This window comes from Ambystoma mexicanum, chromosome 1p (genome assembly GCF_040938575.1).
Source record: "Ambystoma mexicanum isolate Mex_15411 chromosome 1p, UKY_AmexF1_1, whole genome shotgun sequence".
Taxonomy (NCBI): domain Eukaryota; kingdom Metazoa; phylum Chordata; class Amphibia; order Caudata; family Ambystomatidae; genus Ambystoma; species Ambystoma mexicanum.
Window position 1 is genome coordinate 346,277,853 of NC_090921.1, and position 23,987 is coordinate 346,301,839.

At 46.2% G+C, this 23,987-nt stretch overlaps 1 protein-coding gene across 4 annotated transcripts in view; it reads left to right on the top strand.

The window, feature by feature from the left end:
* Positions 1 to 23,987, top strand: part of LOC138570037 (cocaine- and amphetamine-regulated transcript protein-like) — a 155,711-nt gene that overhangs the window by 21,979 nt on the left and 109,745 nt on the right. For 3 of the 4 annotated variants that reach the window (XR_011303390.1, XR_011303391.1, XR_011303388.1), the window contains exon 2: positions 8,735 to 8,793. The gene's annotated coding sequence lies outside the window, so the exon portion shown is untranslated. Of the gene's footprint in view, positions 1 to 7,090; positions 7,304 to 8,734; positions 8,794 to 23,987 lie in introns of those variants that run through there. The other variant, XR_011303387.1, reaches the window with a different exon arrangement.

A 23,987-nucleotide genomic window follows, 5' to 3' on the forward strand; every position in this document is an offset into this window, starting at 1 on the left:
CAAGTCCTCTGCATTCCCCTGGGAGGTGCCCTACCCCACGATCTCTCTGGGGGGTCCGCTTCCTTCTTTCAAGGCCTGCGCCAGCCACAGTTCGTGGAGGGTGCCATGATTATCTCCTGAGGCGCCTTGTCCCCCTTCCCTTTGATCTTCGTGGTCATTCCGCCCACCTCGCCTCTCCCTGAGGCCATGTTGATGTACCTGCAGAGGGCCGTGGACCAACTGCGCCCCGCCGTGAACTCCCCACGAGCAGGAGGATTGGGCTCTCTGTAGCGTGGGTCTGCTCCCTCTGTATAGCGGGCCCAGGAATTTGTTTCTCCCCCAGGGGCCACCTTAGATGCCCAGCCGGAGGCCGGCACTTGACCACCAGCACCACTCAGTAAACAGGGGTGGCCCCACCTCCTCCTCGACCCCGGAGCAAGTGTCGCTGTGGCTATGCTTCTCTGAAAACTCTCAATGTCCCCTCCAGGCCTGGGCCAGTTGCCCGCTGTATTTGTACTCCTCGCTCCCGGCGCCCCAGTGTCCCAAACTTCTTTACACCCTCGAACACAGGACAAGTCCGAGCTGCGCTCAGAGAAGTTGGGGGAAGCAGGGGCCCACGCGCCTGCCCAGGTTTTGCCACTTGGCGGACGGATAGGGGGACCCCCCCCTTCCAAGATGGCCTCCTACCGCTCCTCCAACCAGCTGGAGCGCCACTGCTGGTCGTGCTCCCTTGTCCGCAGTCTCCCGCGGGCCGCCTTTCTCCCACTGGCTCATAGACTCTCCTGGCGTCGCAGCAGCCGTTCGCCTCCTCACCCCTCCGTATCTCGACACCAGCTGCTCGCGGGTGAGGCTCCGCAGGCTCGCCGTCCTCGGGCTGCTGCTGCCAGCAGCTTCTCCTCGTTCCGGGGCTCCGGCACTCACTCAGCCCCCGGTCCCAACCTGGGCACAGGCAACAAGAACGGGCTGCCTCCAGGTGAGTCTTTGTTGCTGCGGCCGCCTTTACTTTTGATGGCCTCAAGACTTCCGCGGGACCCTTGGTAGGCTGCGTCCCGCTCCCGCTATCTGTGCTATGCACCAGGCCTCCCCGCCGATCCTCCTCTCCGTGCCTCCTCAGTGGCCGCACACGCCAAAGCACCCCGGCATGCTGTTCAGTGGGGCCGATCGGCTTCGCCACTCTTTGGATCTTTCCACGCTCGCTCTCCCGAGGTTCCAGAGGTCCTGAGCCACCCAAACCTTGGCTGCTGCTGGGGTGGTGGGCACCTTTAGCAGATGGGTTCGGAGAGCGCCGTCGGCACGTCTACACAGTGCCGGCGGCCATCTTGGAATAAGAAATATTCTGTGAAGATTTATCCTGTTGCTAGTGTAGGTAGCAAATGTATCATTGCTTGATGCTATGTAGGCCGCAGCACTTAGAAGTGCTTTGAAGCACTGAAGAAGCTTTAATCATCTTCATGGTAATGCATTAGACACCTAGTGGTACATAGCATCTATAGAATGAGGATGTTTTCTGATGACATAGGACACAACAGAGATGTGCTTCTGAGCTAGCATTCATCCAATAATTTAAACACATAAAGGTATAAGGTATTATTGTGAGGTTTTTTACAGATTCAGCCTACACCATAAACACATATACAATGCATATGGTTAAGTTTAATGTGCAACAAGATGTATTACAGTCTAACGTATATTGATATAGAGATTGGCCTTGGTTTAGGTACGACTTGATAACCACCTAGACACCATACGTCGTTTGTTTGTGCATCCACTCGAGGATTGTTTGGTCAAACGCTTACAGAAGGGTTTTCACATCCGCCCAGAGCAAATTTTAGACATCTCGGAAATTGTTTTGGGATATGATTGGGGAATAAGAAGGCTAGAGGTTCAAGGGGCTCGTGAGCAGAAGTATCTCAATGAGGATTAGGTAAGAAGGGGGTTTCCACAGTGGAGACCCTTGTAAACATACCTTATAAATACCCCTTCCTCCCTTAGACCAGGGCTGATGCAGGGAGATGAAGATAGTGATGGGAATGCATGGTTTCACTTGATTAACAAATGCTAATAGTCAAATGGTTCATGCCATAGGAAGATGGTATATTACAAGGTTTTGTACGATCGGACCGAACGACTGAAAAATGCTACCACCAAAGGTTCAAAAACCAAAAGTTCGAACCTTTGGTGGTAGCATTGCAGGGAAGTTAAAAAATAAAAGACTGCGAGGGCATGCAGGGATTTCCCCGACACAGTATAGTGAGCGGGGGTTGTGGGGGAACCCCCTGCAGCCCCCATAGTATGTAAGTGTGTTCGCATGAGAAAGGTGCAAACTTTTGGTAGTTTGCACTTTTCTCATGCGAACTTTCCGGCCGCTGCAAAATCAGCCGCGGTCGGATCACTTAGAATCATATTACAATGCCAATGCATTTTATTTGATATTCATTCATTGCTTGTTCTTCGTTTAATGTTCTTTTGTGTTTTACCTCAGATGAGAATGCACACTTAGATGCTTTCAACTGCAACCTTTTATAAGTTCCATGTTTTGAAGAATTGATCATAGAAGTTGGGTCTATTGTAGTCCAAGTGTGGAATTATTCAATGTCTGAAATGGGGATATTGTTGAAATTGGAACAATAGTGAGATTAGCAAGATTGATTGAGGGTTATTGTTGTGCTTATGTACATAAAGTGTCTTATTTCTGTATACCGAGACTGTTCATTAATTGTCTCCCTGCGGGGTTAGTGTTGCGTGTTGAGAATTCTGGCTATTTGTCTTTTCATGTCCTGGTCTTGTTAAGGGTTTTGCTTATCTGAAATATTTTCTGTGATGTCTTTTGTCTGCCCCTCTCCAATGTGCATTGGGAACTCATGGACCAATCAAAGGGCTGCCCCGTAGGTATAGCAAGATACTAATGGTTGTAAACTATGAAATGCAATGTTAGAGAGAGCGCATTGGTGCACATTTTATTACATTAGAAGTGAAAGCAATTATCTCTGGGCACGGTTACAGAGGCGGCTATTGCTCTGTTCTCTTGCTCAGTAGATATAATCTTGCCCTAAAATCGTGCAGTGAGTATTCTAGCCCCCGTGGGGGAGGGGGGGCTGATATCACTCTGCATTGGCTCCTGTGAAGACATAATACTCTACTGGCTGGGAGGCTGAAAGCCAATCCGCGATAACTGCCAGGAGGCGACAGGTGATCTTAAGCGGCGAACACTGGAGCAGGCCCAGCACAGCTTCCCACTGTTGTGAGACGGCTGACAATGCAGCAGGTGGGTACTTGTGGTGCACACTTAATGCAATGTAATTTGTCAAGCAGCTTTTCCCATTGGTATGGCCACAAAGCGCTGTAGGTGAACGCCCTGGGGGGTCCCAAGTGCAAGGTATGGGAAATTCATCAAAGGAGTTTAGAATGCGTATGTGTATTTTAGCCAATATAAAAGTAGGCAGGGGTGGCCAAGTCCCTGTTAGTTACCCATGTCGAGCTGTCATGTGGATGGGTGCTGTGAGGTAGCCTGAAGAGTATGCGAGTGCAAGAGTGTCCAGCTAGACCAAATCTTTGTCATGAGGATAGCTGCATTCTTATGGGAGTGGTGCTGTGCGCTGTATCTTAAGTAGTATAGCAGTGTAGACTGGGTAGAGTGTGCACACCTTGTGAATTAACGAGTTTTAAGATAGCAGGTTAATCCAGACAGGCTGGCTTCAGATTTTGAAGGTGCTGGGGAGGAAAAAAAGACCTTGGCACAAGGTCTCGCAACAAACATGAAGGAAAGAAAAGAGTATCCGATGTAGGAACCGTCCTGTCCCCTGCACTCTATCTACAATTCATCAAAGAGGTGGTAATTAGATATCTATAGTACTGCATTCAAAAATGGTAAATTGGACTTCCAATAACACAATTCATAGGAAATACATTCAATGAACAAAGAGTTCTAGAAACACAAGCTGTGTTTAAAATTTGGCAAGTGTTTTTAATTACATATTCATGAACAAATATGATGGCGAGCAAAAATACATTCCACCAATTCAATATAGTGAGGCTTTACGCGTTTCGAGGTAGATCCTCTTCATCAGAAGCCTATATTGAGCTGTTGATGCTTGATGATTAGAAATCAAAACAGTGGGGGGAAAACAGAAAAAAGGGGAAACAATGAGTCACAAGTTATGTTATTTAAACAATGGGTTTTCTTCCAATTCTAGATAAATGTGTTGTCTACGTACAGTGGTAACCACAATCAAATGAATTACATCCTTTCAAGTGTGAATGACATGGAGTTCAAGCATTGCTAAATACATACAGGTGAGGCAGACACTTCTATTACTTTTGAATATTTAACGTCATGTTCCAATGGATGAAGGGTACTAGGGTAAAAGATCCATGAGTCTCAATGGAAGTACAAAAGTAAGGTGATTACATTCCATATGGGTCCTGTTTGGAGAATACTTAGACTCTGCCACATGAAGGGAGCCCATATAATCTAGTGTAGATAAGTTCAACAACAAAGGCATGGATAGAAAAGGCATCAAATGAATAAGTGAACAGACTCCAGGTGAAAGGCTAAGTACAAAGGCTAAATCCAAAGGCTAGAGCTCTATTAGGGTCTAATTCATCCCTAAACAATGAAGGAGAGGAAGGACATTAGAAGGGTGTGTACACAGGAGTCAGCGACAAGGAACTTAACCATGGAAGAGAGGCCACTCACCTCTCTAGGTGTTCATGTTCGTGTATTTAAAACAAAGGCGGGATTCACCTGGAGAAATGGAGGACTCACCATGCGTTGCAAGCGGCCGATCGTTTCAGGAGAAGGGTCCTCTATAAGTATGAAGCGGGACAAGAGTATATAGAAAAAAGGTAGCTAAGAACATGGACCTGTAAATAACATCCTGTAATGTTACTTCTAAGTCTGGAATATAGTAAAGACTGCAGACTGAAGCAATAACTTTGTAAACACTCTTAAGTAGAAAAGGACAGCAGATGCGTGCGGGTGGGTGGGCGTACCTTCGGCTATCTTCCATAAGCATGGAGTGTTATACATACCCGTTTGACCTGGCTGGTTTCTTGGTTAAGTAGATGTGGCATGGATTCTGTCATGTGGTCTGCTGGAGTTTATTGTCTCCCTCGCTCAGTATATTTCATAATGGGTCCATTGCTGCCCGGTCTACCTGTGAGGTAGTTAAATAGTCCGAATTGTAGCATTGTTTCATCAGGATGGTGGGGGGAAAGCCAAGTCTTGAGGGCCCTCCAGAAGGCAAGGTGATCATCTATGCAGCGGATACTAAGGAGAATTGTGTTCCAGATTGAGGGGGCTTGGATGGAGAAGGAGGATCCCCTATTCTTGAAAATTTGAAGGGAGGGATCACAAAGAGGAGTGCAGTGCCTGATCGTATGTTTCTATTGGATTGGTAACAGTTGGGTTTCTGTTGAAGGAATTTTGAGCCTGTCTTGTGGAGGGTGCGGTGGGTGGTGCATATGGCTTTTAAAGTGCCCCGGAGCCAGTGGGTGGATGTGATGTGCTCTCTGGGGTCAAGGGCCAGGTGCCGCCTAGCTGTGGTGTTTGTACCCTTTGGAGCTTTCTGAGTTGAGATGCTTGGGCACCCAGGAAAAGTAACAGAGCATAGTAGAGGACGATAGCCATGTGCTGTGACTCTGTGAGGGTAGAAGAGGTAAGGGAAGATGCTTCTGAGAATGTGTCAGATCAGCGCCCATGGTGCATCCCAGGTTCTTTACTGCATTTGATGAGGCAGTAGGAGGGCCAGGGGGACTCCCAAGTGGTGGGTTGCGTCTTCCCACAGATCATGATTCTGTTTTTTCCGGAGTTGAGGAGGAGGTGGTTAGCAGTCATCCAGTGGTCGATTTCTATGAGGCGAGGTCAGGATGGGGGCTAGAAAAGGTCTTGGGGATCTTGAAGATGATCTTGGTGTTGTCTGCGTAGTTGTGGCAAGTTAGGTCATGTGAGGGAATAAGAACAATGAGGGGACTCAGGTAGCGGTTGAAGAGTAGGGGAGATAGAGAGGTGCCCTGTGGAACCCCGTTGGTGACAGGCCGGGGTCAAGTGGAAGGGAGGTAGTAGGGTGATTCGTAATCTGGTAGCGAGGAATGCTGAAATTACTCACCCAGCATAAGGTACGCAGCACTAAGGTGGGAGTCTGTCTGTGAGGATGCTGTGGTTGATGGTGTTGAAGGCCGACGAGAGGTCGAAGAGGATGAAAATGGCATAGCCTTCTTAGTCTACAGTGCTTTTTGGGGTCATCCCAGATGGAGACTAGGGACGATTCAGTTCCTCAGAGGGGTCTGAAGCCAGACTTTGAGGGGTCGAGGAGGTTGGGTTCATTGACGAGCAAAGCTGGGAGTAGGCCGTTCAGTCAATAGGTTTGACTAAGAAGCAGTTGTTAGAAATAGGTCTGTAGTTGGCTGTGAGGACGGGTTTGACATCTTGAAGGCTGCTGGCAATATGGCTGAGGTGGGGGAGGAGTTAATGACAGATTTTGCGATGCTGCCTCCACAGGTTGAAGTAGGTTTATCTTTGAGGAGCGCATGAATCTCCCAGGGATCAGGATGGGAGAGAATGAGGTGAATATAGGGCAGGAGGTGGGAGGGTTAGTGGGGTCGTACAGGGGTGCAGGTGATCGGGGCATGAGTGCTGCTAGATTGGCACCGATGTTGTGGTGTCTTTCTACAGAAATGTTGAGGAAATTGTCAGAGAGGGCATCACAGACTGCTTGGGAGTTGAGAGCGAGAGGGGGCGGGGGACTGCAGTGCAGGTCCTTGACTTCTGAGATGATCTTGTGGAGTTCTTTGTTGCTTTTGTGGGCAGTCCTCCGAGTAAGGCGCGTATCGTGCCTTTTTACGCATTTAATTATTGCAAAAACGGAACATTTCGCTTTCTGTTGCCTATGGTTTATGCAAGGCTTTCACCGTATTTGATCATGAAGAAAGCTTCTCTTTCTTCCACTAGATGGCACTACCGTCTGCATTTTACACTCTGCCTCGCCACTCCCTAGTTTCTTTTCCAGTTGCTTGGCATGGTAGGGGAGAGCAGAGCCTTTGCCTGGTCCTGCTGCCTCGCTTAACCTTTACATCTATGTGTGACTGACAGCAGACGTTGGCCAGTATGTAGCGAAGGTCTGCTCTCAATCATGCACACAGTAATAAGCCATTGGCCTTTCCTTTTAGCAACTGGAATTTGGTGGGTGGAGCGCATATCCGTACTTGCAGCAATTGGAACACGAGTCATCAAGGGGCCCCATCAGTGAGCTGAAACCCTGCCAAGGGGAGCCCACGCTGTCTCATACTGTCCTCCTGTCTGTCTCAGATTCCCACCAAGAAAAAGGTAGGTGTTGAGTTTAGGTGCTGACATTTTTTAGAAAGGGGTGGTCTGCAATGTATGCAGCCATACCCTTTGATACTATCAAACAAGTTCTGTTTAAAAATGTTACGTGAAGTGAGATATGTTTACTGTACACTAAAAAGCCCACTTCATATAACATTTTAAAATGGAACATGGACTCTCTCGAAACAAAAATAGGATCATGCAACGTTAATCATATTCTGAATTTCTTCATGGAATGAGTTCCTTCCACAAGCGCTGCCTATTTATACCAGACAAGTTGCAATTTCTTCTGCTTTTCTGCCTTAAAAGGTTGCTAATATGCTCTTGTGTTGGAAATGCAAACAGTGCTTGGGGCTGCACCGCTAACAAAGGGACGCAATTATTAATCTAAAGCATTTAATTCTCTTTATTCGTATGCATGTATTTTTAGGCAATTAAAATCGTCATGGGGTCATAGTACTTACATGTCAGGGGAGTGATTGGAACGGACAGGAGACCGCTCATTCTCACAGCAGTCCATCCATGTGTGGTTTCAGGCATGAAGGGAGAGTTAACTGCTTGTAACATTGAATCTGCACGAGAATAGTCTCATTAAAATGTTAAATCATCAAGATGCTCCCTCACAGGTAGCTTTGCCCCCCACCACAATGTCTCTAAAGTTAGCCCCTCTCCCAACATTTGAAGGGTTAACTGGGCCCCCAGAAAATGTTGCCTAGGTGCACCCCTATGCCAAATATACTTACCACCAACTCAACTCCGCATTTAATATCCTAATACAATATTCGCAATGCATAGAACGCAGAATGCAGACTGATCAGTGTCTTGGCGCTTACATATTGTGTACCATTGTTTGTCAACTCAATGGTGCCCATTTTATCGGCCAAAAGTTTAGACAGCTGTGGTGCAATTAATTCCTATGCGTGCAGACTACACACGTGTCTCTGGAGCAGGCGTGCAAACCATAGAGCCAGCGTAAAGCAAGCTGCCAATGCATGCTGGAGCCAGGGCACTTGTCTTGTAATGCCAAGAAAATTGGTCTGACATTTGTTAATGTGGGTAACAACGAGGGTGAGCTATCTAAATGCAGCCAACAATGTCTAGTGAGGGCGAGTGTAAAGTTTAAGATCAAGAATGTTCAATGGGACGATCGGGCTGGGTATCCAAACACCCTCAATGCAGAGTTCTCTGGAGCCCAGAGGCGCGCAGTGCTGGCATTGCCACAATCATAGGTGTGTGCGTGTGTGCCAAAGGCCTTTGGCACACATCCAGGAACATCTACCGTTGCTCCAAATGGGATACTTTTTGGGGTTGTGTAAACAATGTAGAGCTGAGCTGGGCAGACCCCAAATGCCATGCAAAACAGTACATATTTGATAAGATGCATGATAGCTGAGTGGGTCAATGCGTCAACTCTTTAAAATCTCTTTACAGTGTGCCATCTGCAGGTCACAGTTCCGAATCTTGCCAGGGAATTCTGCATCCTTCATGAAGTGGGTATCAAGTAACAGCAATGTACTGTTCTAACACTTTATATGTAAAATTGGAAAAATACTCCCAAACAATTAAAATTGGGAGTAAGAATACTCCCAACAAAAATAGGAAATGTACACGTAGAACCTTGTGCCTCTGCCTCAGAGGTCCACGGATATGTTTGGAGCAGTAGTGCATGTAGTACCACAGGAAGAAACTGCTATTATAACTGCCTGATCGAAATAATTAAACATGTTTCTTTTAATAGGCATCAATAACTGGGCATAAAGAAATAATAAAAAAACATCTCCTTTTTCCAGTTAAAACATATTTTTACATGCTTATGAAAAAAATACTCTGATTGGGAATTGTATTTCAAATTTTAGTTCATAAAAAATATTTTGACTCCCAACTTTTAAAAAATAGGGAGTAAAATACTCCTACTTCCAAATCCTTTCTAGAGCACTGATTATGGGTGTTAGAAATTCTGTTCCAATGGAAGGATTTTTTGACCTTCTGGATTTCTGCATTGTATACTTTGATCTGGCTGCCGTAAGCAGCTCTATTTTGGGGAGAAGGTTCGGCCCGCCTTCTGAATTCCAGGGTGTGGTTGAGTGTTTTTAGAAAAGGGGTGAACCGTCTGGGGAAGGGCCTTGTCTGTGGGAAGATCTGGAGGGGGTGAGTGGTTTCAGGACGTTGGAGAGCCATCGCTCGAAATGGCTGCTAGAGGGCAGATATTCCTAGCCTAGCAGATTGGGAAGGGAGGAAAGCAGGGAGTCGGCCAAGTCTGGAGTTACTATGACCTTGTTCCAAAGTTCCAGGACTCTGTTTGGAATGGCGACGGCTGCAGCTCTCTATCCCAGGAGAGAGATGGTCAATCCACTTGTTGATCCAGGGACACTTGCGAAGGCACAGAAGGCACAAATTCTCGAGCAGGGGTCGAAGCACGAAGGAGGATCTTCTTTAGATCAGGCAGAGAAGCAGGGCTTCACCGGACCAACACTGGAGTCACGGCTGGATACTGCAGGGGTGGTCTTTGGATCGACAACAGGCTGCTCTTTGTAGAAGTCTTGGTTCCAACAATGATCTGCCGAACAGTCGCAGGAGTGCTCCTTTTATGAACGATTCAGGTTGCAAGCAAGTCCAAGCACACCAATGGTAATAAATTGCACCATTCAAACAGGCATTGGCTTTCCAATCATGGATAGCCACTGGTCACCACATCTTCATAGCAACAGACTTTCAGGCCCCAGAGATGTGAATTGGGACTAGACAGTCCCAGCCCCCTCCTCTGAGACACATACACACACACAAAAAATCTATAGGTTTCCCGGAAAAGGAATTTCCATATAAGGTATTTACTATGGCCAAAGAACAAGCAAAAAACCTTGTGGCATCGCCATTTTAGGGTGCTAGCCACCTTTTAGTAGCCATTTGCGGTAAATGCAAAACTGCACCAGTAAAATAACTCAAAAACTGTAAAAAGTATGGCCGCTTCCACCACCTTGTCTTAGGCACATTGTAAAAGTAACCAAAAAGCCATTATATAAAAAGATGGTTACAAAGTATCTAATTGCACTTGACTGTAAGGTGACTGGTGTAAGGTGACTGTGAGGTGATGTGTGCAATTGTATAAATACAAGAATCTATTAAGAGACTATGCACAGGGGCATACTAGCACAGCCGGGCTAGAGAAGTGATGGGAGTATGAGGTAAGTGTTTTTTTTTGTTGGTCTGTGTGGGAGAGGAGGGTGAATGTTTGTGGTAGGCAAGGGAGGGGGCAGGGGAGTGGGTAGATGTCTGTGTTTGCATTTTTCTGTGTATTGTGGAGTTTGAGAGGTAATGAGTTGGGTGGGGAAGGGACGCAGTGGAGGATGAAAGTGGAGTTCGGGGGTGAAACACCCTGATTTTGAAGACATCTTGACAGTGTGGGAGAGGGTGGTGGTGTGGGCGGGATGCCTTTTTGGGGGGCTAAACCTCCCACCCCTAGAATGTGATACTTCAGCATTTTGAAGGCCACACAAAATCAGCTGAAATAAATCTCTTGTTTGTGTTCAATCAGGTCAGATCCCATTCCTTAGACCATATGAAAGGGTGTGGAAGGAGGAGATTGGTACACAGGTGGCATGCTTTTGGGCAAAGACGTTTATTAATACCAAAAGAAAGGAAGAAAAACATAGCTATCCTTAACTCTAAGATGGGTTTCCCTGCCTCAACAAAACATTAATTAAGGAAGTGTCAGAATTTCCCAAAATCCTACTTCTATCCCTTACACTTTTAACCAAACTAAACTAAATGTGTCTCTTCTGGGTCCCGAAGAATGACTCCCGTCTTTTGGATGGGTACGGTTTACAAAGTAGGGGGAATGTCTCCCTTCCCCTGGCCTTTCTCAGGCTTCTCTTGGCAGTTCAATCTTGTTGGGGGAATGTCTCCATTGCCCATGCCTTTCTCAGTCTTCACTTGGCAGTTCAATATGGTTGGGGGTGGGGGGCGGGATGCCTCCCTTCCCCTGTCCTTTCTCGGGCTTCTCATGGAGGTTTAACAAAGGTGGGGCAATGTCTCAGGTGGCTTACTTTGACAGTTCAACAGACAGCCCTGAAGTACTCTTCTGCGAGGTGCTGCCTAATGTGGTTGGAGGAGTGTCACACTTCCCAAGAAATTGTTTAGGTTTGCTTACAACAGTTCAGTCGGCGGCCCTGGTGTACTCTCCTGCCAATGATTGCCTTGGGTTACAGACCCCTTCACAGTGATTTGATAGTTCAACAGACAGCCCTGGTGTACTTTCCTGCCAGGGATGACTTTGGGCCCTATATCCCTTCACAATGGGTTATCACACCCAGGTCCCAAACCCCTTTTGTTTTCGCTTCTTGTCTTTGGGACCCCAACCCCTTCACAATGGTTTCTAACACACACGTCCCAGACCCCTTCGTATTGTGTTCTCTCAAGACCCAGATGTCCCTAGGCAGCCCACTACATTCTTGCGGGGCTCTCAGTCATCCGCCTCCTTCTCTGCTCTCTTTACGTCTTTTGACAGCTCTCCTTCACTCTAATCTGTGTTGGCGCTGTGTTACGTGGCTGCGCTTCACTTCCGTGGAGCTGTGCAGCGCATACCTGCCCAACCTCATCATGCAACACTCTCCTGTGCCAGGGCAGACTGCCGTATCCGGTTCCAGCATTTCTGCTGTCCGTGGAGCAGGTAAGGATGACTGGATCCTCTCCACCTCACTGGCATGCTGCGGGTCTGATGTTTCAATTTTCTTTTGCAGTGAGTTGTTTGCTTCGTTGCAATATTGAAAGTTGATTCTTGGTGGGGTTCTTCCAGTCATATCCTGCTCCGCATTTCCCAGTTTGTTTGTTTTTCTCATTTGCTGCTGCACTGGTTTCTAGTCGTTGTGGTCCTGAAACACAAAGGAAAAAACACTGGGCAGAAAAGGGCCCGGGAGACAACATATGAAAGAAGGTGATACTGGTAGTGACATTCATGGCACACAAGGGGGTTTCAGGGACTGGATCTCCCCCGGCTCTGGGGCAGGACTGGCTCTGATCTTTGCCCTGTTAAGTTACTTACCCCAGGTTAGGAGAGGTCCCTTTTCCCCCTTGACAGGGTACAATCCCGGACCATGTCACAGACAAAAAATGTACCCAACTTGAAAATGACACAACAAATGAAAGTACTCCCAGTCGTTCCTAGGCTGGACTACTTTTACAAGGATGTACCTCGGTCGAAACAAATACTTTTGCTCCAGTACCAATTTATGCAGAACAAATCAGTCACACTCATCCTATGCCTTAAGTAACGATACTTAATAACACCTGTACTGTGAGGTCTCCACCGGCTAATCACATAACCATCAATGTACATTATACATTGAAACTTGGGACAGAGGGGTCAATCCTGCGAAACACAAGCATCGTCACACAAATAACAGAATGACAATTATGGTCATCAATAAACAGGCAATGAGAGTTTTAAAAAGTCTGCTACACGTTTGGAAGACTTTGACAGAGCCGGGCCCAAAATGTTGGAACAATCTCCAACTGAAACTGGAACCTATCTACCTGAAATGTAATAGGAACCTGACAGTGTGACTGCTCAAACAAGACTTTAAGAATTAACTCTCACCAAAGAAAATTAAATGGTATCCTTCCAGCTCTCGCTATAACCACCAAACCTCATGAACGAGGAGGAACTGATAGCCCAGAGGATCCCACAATGCATGCTAGGAACCAGCCACATATCATTACTTCTGGCTGATGAACTTATCTTATGAACTGTAAGGACTCATTTTCCACCTTGCTGTCACTATCATTTATAGTCAGGAATGTACTTCCTATGTACTGTGAAAGGTGTGACAGTTCAGGGATCTGAGCCTATAAAGGAGGACCAAAGACCCCTCCTAATCCTGGTGTAGGCAGCCTACCAGGGCAACACCACACCCAGACCTGCACCAGAGGTGGTGTGTGGAAGTTGAGTGGGACCCATGAAGGCATCATCAAGCAGGCATCATCAAGCAAGACACAGACAACAGATTCAGAATTCAAAATAAAATACTTTATTACCTTAAATGTCAGGATGGTTGAATGCCTAACTTGCCCAGGATGGTTGAAAGCCTAACTAAGGTGGGATTCCCCATCCTACGCCAAACTAAGGGAAGTCTGAGTCAAAGAGTTCAACTGAAGTTTGTCTGTGTCCAAAACCTATTCTTGCCCTCACCACTACAGTTAACAAATGTGTAAGGATGTCAAAAGAAACAGTGTTAGGCTTAAGGTTCCAAGCTTGTTCCAGCTCACAGCTTACTTTCAGCTCCCTTCCCCAAGCATAAAACAGTCACAAAAGCAACTCTGTGTTACCTTCCCTGGACTCAAGGTAATATAGAATCAATATTCGGGGTACCCTTCCCCAAGCTTCACGCATCACAGTTCAAACACAAGGGAACCTTAAGGCTGCAATCTCACTCCAACCAAATCTCTCAAATCTCAAGGGCTTCCTTCCACTATCCACAGTTCAATTATTTCTGCTTGCAAATCATTTTTTTTTGTATCTTTCACACAAGTTGGTATCAGTGTTCCTTTCTGTTATTTAAATTTTACAGTGCCCCTATAAGCAAGTTTCAACTTCTTTGTTTTGCGTTTTTCTTTAAAGTTGCATTCACTCCAGAACTCCACATAATTTAATTGAAATGTTCTTTATAATTATATTCTCTTCTTTGAGTATTCTTTGAAGTTATATTCATTTCAAAACTCAACATGTAGGGATATGCTTATTTTTGATATTCTGTTCTCTTTTTGGATTCACAATGTCTCAATTCTCGTTGTTTAGAAAGCTTTGTTTCAGTTCGGTATTTAATATTTACAGATTTCATTTGTAGTTCAATTTCACTTTATCCATTGTTCAAAATGTGTTTGTTTCACTTAAATTGACTTGCCTGGTGTTTGGAGACCTTCAGAAAAGTGTTTCTTGACGGACGCGACCACTCTGATACAAAATATTCTTAATAGTCTGGTAGAAGACGAAAACGTGCTCAGCTGATTCATATGACCACTCCGATACAAAGTATTCTTGATTCACAGACTTTACACGCTTGCGCACCGGGTTTCACTTTCATTAGAAACTCTCTAGTCGCTTTGACAGTTTGAACTGCAGCGTGGCTCACACAGCTTTCTGTATTCAGTGTCAAGGCTCCACCACCTGCCCATCATACTCTACGGTGTTGCTCCTACAACACCGGGAAACAAGAACCTCCTGTAGAAAGGAAGGGAACAGCCTTCCTGGCGGCTCCCTTCAGCTCGCTTAGTCGGCTTCGGGGCTCTCACGCTACGCTTCCATGAACCACCTTTCTCTGTTGTTCCCAGCGTCTCGGCGTCCTGCTCCCATCTCGTTCCCCACTGCTTTTGCCGGCCTCCTTGCTTCTTCTGTTCTCTCTCCTTACATGACTACACTGTATGTTGCTGTCTCCTTCTCCTTTATACATCTGCAGCCATCTAGCCGGTTGCAGGTGTGCTTCAGTTAAGTTTGCCTGATCGTGGCTAAGGAGACATGCCTGATCTTAAAGCTCCTAACAGGCATCTGCCTCGACCCAGTACCAGAGTGGCAAAAAAGCATAGTCTTCACTGCTCTTGGTTGCCTCTTCTTCGTCCCAGTACTGTCAAATGTCAATTAGAGAGAATTGAGGGGAGTTGGCCTATAACAGCCCATGACTGGCTCTAGGGGAGCACTGGAGGATGGCAATGGAACTAGAACTATTCAGGCACTGCACAGGATTAGGGGAGACCCAGGAACACTCCCCAAACTCTGCCTGAACAGTGACTTACTTGATACACGAGAGAGCCAAAGGACGAACTGCCACAGGGACCACATGGATGGCTGATGGAAAATGAAGACTAGAAAGGGGCAGCACTAAAGTCCTTTATGAAGACTTCCGGGGGAAGTGCTGGCCCAGAATGGGAGGAGTTGGGATTAGCTTGGGCAGTTTTTGGCCCATAGAAGCAGCTGACTTGGGTAGCTACTAGGAGCATAGAGAAGCTTTTAGACCAGAAGGGAAAGGATATAAAAGGCCAGTAGAGTCGGTCTAAAATGAGAATCGTTTGGGTGAGGTCAGAGGAGCTGGGGGAAAACCAAGAGACCAGAGAGGAGGGTGAAGCAATTGGACTGCTTGAAGAGAGTGAAGGCAAGGTGGTTGGCCTGAAAGGGGGGTACCGTTTTAGTTGTTTGTGTGTGAGAAGGGAGATAGAGAGAAGGGCAGGAGTGAGAGGCAGGAGGTTGCAAGAGAATACAGTCAGGGGTAGTGTGGGTAGGAGTGAGATCTGGAGTGAACCATATAAGATCAGTAGGGAGATGGAGAGTAGGAGAAGAGGAAGAGTGAGAGATATGACCTGAAGACAGAGAGTGGGGAGACAGACAGGGGTTGGGATGTGAAGACCGCTGTAGGGAGAAGAGAGTGAGGAAAAGGTAGAGGAATGGTAAACAGGAGGCAAGGCATGCCAGGGCAATCAGACTACCATGCAAGGTCACCTAGGAGGTCACTGGGAAAGTTAGATTCATAAGGGTACCAGCTTTAGGCACTCCCGCAGTAGGGTTAGCCTAGACAGTAGGACTCACCTGTTTATAGAGAATCTGTACTATCATAAGACCAGTTTGAGTAGGGATCCTGCACTAGGGAGGTGGGAGCACCATTAATTGAAATTTCAAGGGTACACAGACCACCCCTAGACCTGAAACCCCAATTGTCTCTTTTTGTACATAGCTTTTGGAGCATATCTTCATTAATTGGAACAAAGCTTCTGTACTGCATGTGTTGGGAAGGAGCTAGCACCTTCCTTCGTTCCCAATCACTTTAGAATTAGGCAATACTTTATTTGACTGTTTCTAAGCAGTAGAGCACTGAGAAAGCCTTTTTCATGCAAATATAATCACACACAGACATGGGTGGGCACTAAAGGAAGGTAATTAGTATTTACGTATAAGGTGTAAATAACGATTAGCTGAATACATTTGTAAATGTTATTCTATTTAGTTTTAAAATCTCAAAGCACTGGAGGAGTCAAAAATACTCCCCCCTCCCCTCCCTTCCCGGAAGGAATATGGCATGCGCTAAAAATGGATCGGAGAGCATGCAGTGTTGCGTCACTGAGGCTAAGCTCTGGCATAGCGCACGAAGTGGCTGAGCAGCTTTTTTCTGTCTGTCAAAAGCCTGTGTATGCTAAATGGGGATTTTAACATGCTCAATGCACGACATGCAGAATTATGGAAAACAAGGGTTTAAGGGAAATTACAGGACCAGATAAAAATATTAGTCAAATGAGTGAAGCATGGAGAGCATGATGGGAAAATGTGTTTATATATAAATGTTCATAATATAGCAAAATGATGAAAAATGAAGCTACAGTATATTCTTGCATAGGCTAGCAATATGTTAAGTAGTATGCCCTAAACGGAAATCCGACCATGAAGGAGGGAAGACTGGAGTATCCCTTGTATGGAGACAGGACAGTGTGGGATGGAGCCATGCCCATTTTCAGAAACTCCACTACAGCAAGTTAACAGTATGTAAGGCTCCTGCCTAGCACCAGTCTGGAGGACCTTGGAACGGAAGGACCGAAGGCTGTTCAGGGAGCAGAGTTCTTTGCCCCACCAGCCTCATTTCTGTAAAGATTAGATTTCTTTTCCTTGCAAGATAAGACTCTTGGCCTTGCTTCCCTAGAGTAGTGCATTTACTCTGGTGTGAGCGTGATTAGGGGTACCCGTATAATTAAGGGGTACCCCTGTAAATTGGGCTACCTTCCAGTGGTGACCCCGACGTGATCTCAGTTTCACCCCTGTACTTTGCGAAGCCCTAGGCCAGTCACCTGTAAAATGCCATGCCCATCTATAGTGATCGGTCCCCTAAATAAAAAAAATGTGTATCCTGAGCAGTTGTAGTAGATTCGATTTTAAAAGAAATCCTCTCCGCTCACTGACGCAGGGTGTGGCTCCAGCAAGACAGGCCAGCTTCATAATGGAGGAAACTCTAGTGAACCCGTGTTTGCTTTGGAAGCAAGACGACACGGAGCACCACAGGTTCGATTCCTGGGTCCGCGCCTAGAAACCTCTGAGTTTTAAGCGTGTCATAAATAACCTATCATACCATATCATGTGAGTATAAACTAGCTGGCCCTTAATAGTCTGTGTCTTAATGATGAGAAGACAGAGATTCTCATTGTTGGCTCCAAATCCAAAATAGGCACCCTTCACCCAGACTACTCGTCAATCAACATTGACGGCACGTTGATTCCAGTCCTTAAACAAGTCAAAACATTAAGAGTGTACCTACATGACAACCTCACCATGGTCAAACACATCTCTGCACTTGCTTCCTCCACATCTTACACATCAAAATTAATCGCATTAAGCCGCCAAACTGTATTACATTGGCCAGAGCATTGATCCTATCAAAACTTGATTATTGTAACACCTTACTACTAGGAACTTCCAACACAAATCTCAGCAAACTGCAACTTATGCAGAATAAAGCATTACGGGCAGCACTAGGAATAAAAAAATCCGACCACATATCCAACATTAGGAGGGAGAATCACTGGCTTCCCATTAAAGCCAGAATTATTTTCAAAATGTTATGCATGACATATAAATGCCGCTCTAATAAAGCCCCAACTTACTTGAACAATGCCATTAAGAAATAAACACCCAGTAGGACCCTAGATCCAATAACAACTCTCTCCTTGAGACCCCCGTGTTACAAATGTTCCAGAGCAGGAGGTAGCAGTTTCCAAGTTCTTGCCCCAAATCATTGGAACTCCCTTCCTCTCAACATCAAAAACAAGGAATCCTTCCCAAGTTTCAAAACATCCTTAAAAACTTGGTTATTCAACCAATACTAGCCAACACCAATGTTTAGCACAGGTTCTACTAGCCCCTATTAGGGCTATTGCAACCCCCCCTCTGTTGGCGGACCGAGCGGTTCCATTACATAATACTGTGTGTTGTTTGTTTCACCCGTTGTACATTAACAGTCTATGCTTTATTAACTATTGTTTAACTTCTTGTATCTGCTAATCTGTAAGCAACCACGTTCGACTTATTGTTTAAGATGTCTGTAACTATGCCGTGATACCTCAGGGTCTGGGTGTGTAATAAATGCAATAAATAAATAAATAAATGTATGATAGTATGGTTATGGGAATGATAGTATGGTGATGTGGATGATGTACAAGTTCAATGGAATAGGACTTTTGGTGATGTATTATGTAATATGACTTTTGGTGATGTGTTAAGGAATAGATTGGATAGGATTTCAGATGATGTGATAAGGAGTACATTGGATAGGAGGTGGGTTATGTGTGGAAATTGTCGCACATTTCTGTTTTTCTAAAGGGAACCTCAGCGTATAGAGACTGAGAGGAAAGGGAGCCCCAGCTTAGAAGGACTGGGAAGTAAGGGATCCTTAGCCATAATAGGTTGAGAAGGTAGTAATACACATCATTCTTTTATGATGATAAGAGCAATGGGATCCTCAGTATAATAAAAAATGTTTAGAAGGTGGTATTACAAAGGGTATAAGGAAAAACAGTAGTGGCTCTGTATAAGGAATGGGCCTGGATTTTAGTAAATTGTGTTTTTTTATATTTTCTCTTGCTGTCTTTTGTGGTAAAAAAAGAAGGAAGGTGGATGAGTCGTGGTGTGTGTGTGTGTATGAAATGAAAGTGTAAAAAGTATAAGAGGGGTGGGGGAAAAGTGGGTTGATCTGTATTTTTGTGTAAAAAGTAACTGCGTGCGCAGCATGGCAGTAGGGTCTAAGTGAAGCATTAGGGATGCACACAACATTATGTGGGAAGAAACCCCAATAAAACACATGCATAGGGTTCTGCAACTATATTATGACAGAATAAATACGCAATGGATAGTAGATATAAAGGAAGGTGGGATGTCCTGTTTCTGGCCAGAGCAGGGCCCTCATAACAGAAACATGCTAAAAAAAATGTCCATCTTTTTAGCAGCAAAATATAAAGGACATTTCTTTCCAAAAAAGACAAAATATTTTAGATCTCTGGCAATTATGCAAGGGTATGGAAGATCAGGAAGATGAAAAAGGAGATCCAATGTAAGGGGATATACCTAAACCTGCAAGTAGGGTATACATACCCAGTCTATAAACCTCCAGGTGTAGAGAGAGTGTCAACAGGATTATCAGGATTAGCAACTAGGGGCAGGACTCAAGAGCTTTTGCACCTCCACCTCCATATAACCCATCCACAAGCGCTGACATGCCCGTAGCATCAGTGTACCCTGAGGTTCCACAAGCAGATATAAATAATGAGTTAAGAGCATTGCTGGAAAGGTTAGTTAGGTTACAAGAACCTGAAGAATTATCACCAGAAATAAGGATACCAGTGCCGAAAATAGCAGATTGGAAGTCAGAAGATTTGTTGTTAAGGTTCAACCCTGGGGCAATAAGAAATGTTTGTCTTGAAAAAGATGGTGGGCAGAGAGTATGGACGGTCCAGGTACAAGAAGTAGAACAAGCAAGGGAAAATGAATAGGAAGATCAAGGTGGCAGATATAATGAAGAGGCAGGACAAGAAAGAGATCAAGGAGAGGAGGCAGTAAAAAACCCTGTCGCTGCCACAGGAGGCAGTGAGGAGGGAAAGATCAAGAAATAGACCAGATTTAATGGGGGTAGTACAAAATCAGAAGAAAAAAGGGGTAGAAGACAAAATAGATATGCAGATGCCTCTTATACATAAAGGAGTAGGGAGAACACAGTATGTGCCATGGCCTCAAATGGATAAAAATAATTTGATTAAAGCTCTCCCCCAGCTTATAACCGGAGCTAGTAAATACACCTATAAATGTGAAAAATAAACAGCAGGGGTATCCTTCGCTCTAGGAGACCTTAAGAGTTTACTGGTCAAGTTAGTTTGGGACAAGGGCTGGTTACTCTGGGGTATGTCTTGCAGATAATGAACATGATGAGCAGCCTTTAATGGGGTAAGGACGGAGGGGTGCATTTACTCTGGTGTGAGCGTGATTAGGGGTACCTGTATATTTAAGCGGTACCCCTGTAAGTTGGGCTAGATTTCACATGACACTGATGCCAGTGTAACTGTTGTCAGGCAACAAGAATGACAAATGATCCTGGGTCTAGCCAGGTTAGTCAGAGAGTTTGATTGTCTCAGCCAATACTCCCTGGTAATGGTAGAGATTAGCTGCTGGTAGGGGAGACCTCTCACAGGGCTTGCAAAATCTACAAGTCCACTCACATTGATGAGAAGATTTTATGAAGGGCGAGTACCATTTGCATTGTGTACGACCTTGCTGGCGAATATGGGTATGGTCGAAACCTTTTATATTTAGTCCAAACAATCTGTGTTTGCAGTTAATAGCAAATACATGTTTCTCTGTGCATTTCTGGCCTTTGGGTGGCAGCATTGCACCAAGTATGAAATGTGCCAATGGTGACATGCACCATTTTACAGAAAGCAATGGTAAATGTGTTGTCCACCATCACCACGGGGTGAGTGCATTTATCTTAAACTAAGGAACTCACCCTGAAGGTCTAGTAGGATTTTTAAGAATTAGCTAGGTCTGTCTCAGCGCTTTGTGGCAGTAAAAGACTCCATTCCTGTAAACTGTTTTATAGGGAGCACCCTTCCTGATCCTGAAATAATTGCAGAGATCACTAGATCTAAGGCAAAGGAAGCAACCAGCGAAGCAGCACTAAAGGCTATGAACATGAGCCTCTTCCTATTAGAGCGTGTGAATGGAGGCCCCAGCATCCAGTTCTTAAGCCCACTGAGGCACCTGCTCCTGTGGGAGAGGCCTAGCGGGCTACTGATGTGCCTACTGTGGTGTCACAGGATTCAGTGATCTCGGGGTTGCCTACTGGCATAGAAGCAGAACCTGAGATGGAAGTCAAAGTTGTTTCAGACCACATGGGCCTGGCCAAGTCTGTCTGACTTTTGCAAGGTGCAGTGGGACTGGCCCAGTCTAGGGAATAGGGATGGACATTGCGAGTCCTTTATATCCCCAAATCACCTCAGGGAACCAGTATATCATGGTAGCAGTAGATCATGCAACCTTGTACCCTGAACCAGTCTTCTTGAGGATATTTCTTTTGCCTCTTACCATGCCATCCAAGGATCGTGAAACTTACAGTGTGCTACCAGTCACCACGGCTACCAAGAGATTAATAAACTGAATACACGTTTTAGAAAAAGCATGCCTTGAGGACTTTTTACTGCGCCTCAGCCTAATGTTAAATTCTATCATACTTACCTGTGGTCCATTTTATTATATAGTTTTCGTTTCTTACACGTGGGACACTGTTATTTTGAGGCATTCTTTAGCTTAGTCATAATAGCCAAGAGATTATTGGTGCAACCGCCTCCCAGGTCAAGTGCTACTCTTGCAGCTGGTAGGTTTGCGTCTCTTTACCGCGCTGAACTTGCATTTTTACTACAGTAACATGCATGTTTCTTCACTTGTCCTTCTTTAACATACAATGTAATGGAAAACCTCCTTTCTTTACTGTATACAAACAAAAACGTTTTTATTTACCTTACTGTTGATCTGTGCTTCTTCACTATTCAGGATCTATGGCAACAATTCAACCCTACCTGTCTGAGCCCGAATATTCAGAGGAGGAAATCCTTGCAAGAGAAATACAAATAGAGACGAGGATCAATCACCCGAGCCTGAACACAGTTGCATGGAACACGGTTCCACCTGGTGTACCTGCCATCATTGTGAGCTTATGCCTATTCTGGTGAAGAACTGCTATTGCAGAGAAAACTCTGGCTGCTTGGCCTTCATTGCCGAGGAAGACACACCACTGCTATGCGTTACCGAGTTGCATGACTTCAGGGCTGCCTGCCTTGCAAGATCTGTGTTGGAAATGAGGATGGTCCTTATGCACGAACTTCGAGCTACAGTTCGCCCTCGTAATCCAAGTAATGAATAAGTTCACTCTATCAGACCGATTCATGGAATTAATGTGCGCTGAAATTTTCAGCGCAAGCGTGCGAAAGCGTGCGAATCGCAGTGCCAGTGCGAAAATCGCAGCGAAACCCACGCACAGCGATTCATGGAAGTCCGTGCGTGTGTAAATCCCAGGATGTGTGTCAAAATTCTGCGTGGCGCACACGTCTCCAAACAGCATGCGCTATGCGCACTGCGAAATCGCACATAGCGCGGCACATACAACAAAGGTAGGAGGAACACGGGGCGTGACACGCGGAATGGGGAACAACGCGTGAAAATGTGGGCATCACGGGGGAAGTACAGGAGGCAAGTGCGCGGAACGGCCACACGCTCGCCTACAACACGTATTCATGGAATCGAACGGGGCTAGCGCGTGAGCCAAAAAAGACGCGCTAATCCGGAAACACGTACGCCAGCAGGAAGCAGGCGTACGTGAACTCGCGCAGCATAAAAGTGCGCGCAAACAACAAACAAGCTCAGACGCCAGGATGAATATACCGTTCCTAGCAGCAGTGGTCGTGGGATACCGCAGGAGGAGGAGGATAGGCAGGCCCAGAATTTTTATACCCAGAACCAGCCTTTTTGGGATGCCTGATGACCAGGTGTATGGGAGGTACACGTTTCCACCTCACATAATACTCAACCTGGTCAGTGAGTGGGAGGATGACCTCACATCACCCACCCTGTGCTCCCAAGCACTCAGCCCCCTGGAGAAGGTCCTCAATCTACTGCACTTATTGGCCACTGTTGCGTTGTGACTACACAAGTGTTATGCATGCGTGAGCGGGAACGAGGCTCGCGCATGCACTGCCATGAATAAAGACGGTCCTCTGGCAGTTCGAGCCGGGGACCCGAGCAGAGCACACACGTCCTGCGTGGTTCCTGGTCTGTGTGTGTCGGTGTGTGTGCAAGTGCAGGTGGGGGCCCTGGGAAGCCCCCACCATCTAACACTGGCGACGAGGAGGCTCAGGAGCATCCCGTACCCGCTCCGACTGCATCGGAGTGTGAGTTGATGCTCCGTGTCGTCTCGGACTCACACGTGTGGCCGGCGGCCATTTTGTGCTATCGGAGATTGCAGCGGTTGCGGCCCGAGAGGGTGCTTGTGCGCCGGTTGCGATCTCCAGTGCAGCATTTACAATTTTTGGACCCTCCCACGGCACTAGGGCTGTGGTTTTGATAAAGAAGGAGAAGAAAAGTGGTTTTGGTGCCGAGATCACACCTTCGCCATCAAGTGTCATCGTAAGTACGTGGCCTGCTCGCCAGCATGGGTGAAGAAGGAGAGAATGAGGGTGCCCTTGCGCCCATCCCATGCAGAATGCACAGCACACTAGCCCCCATGCCCGAATTTGACACCACGGGCCCGCCCTCCAAGCTGGGTCCGAAATGGCTCCTGTGGGTCAAGAAACTGGAAATGTTTTTCAGGGCCTCTGGGGAAGAGGATGACGACGCCAAAATTGCCATCATGGTGTATTCTGCAGGCACAGAGGTGCACAGAATTTATGACTCTCTCAACATCCCGGTGGCCACGTATGATGTGGTGAAGCAAGCCCTAAGAGATCACTTCCTGCCCATGGCCAACGTGGACTTTGATAGATTTGTCATGGGCGCGGAACGGCAACATGATGACGAGTCGCTGGACCAGCTCTGTGCGCAGCTGAGACACCTGGCAACCTCCTGCAGGTGGGTGAATGAAGAGTAGATGGTCCGTAACCAGCTGCTGCAAGGGTGCAGTTCTGG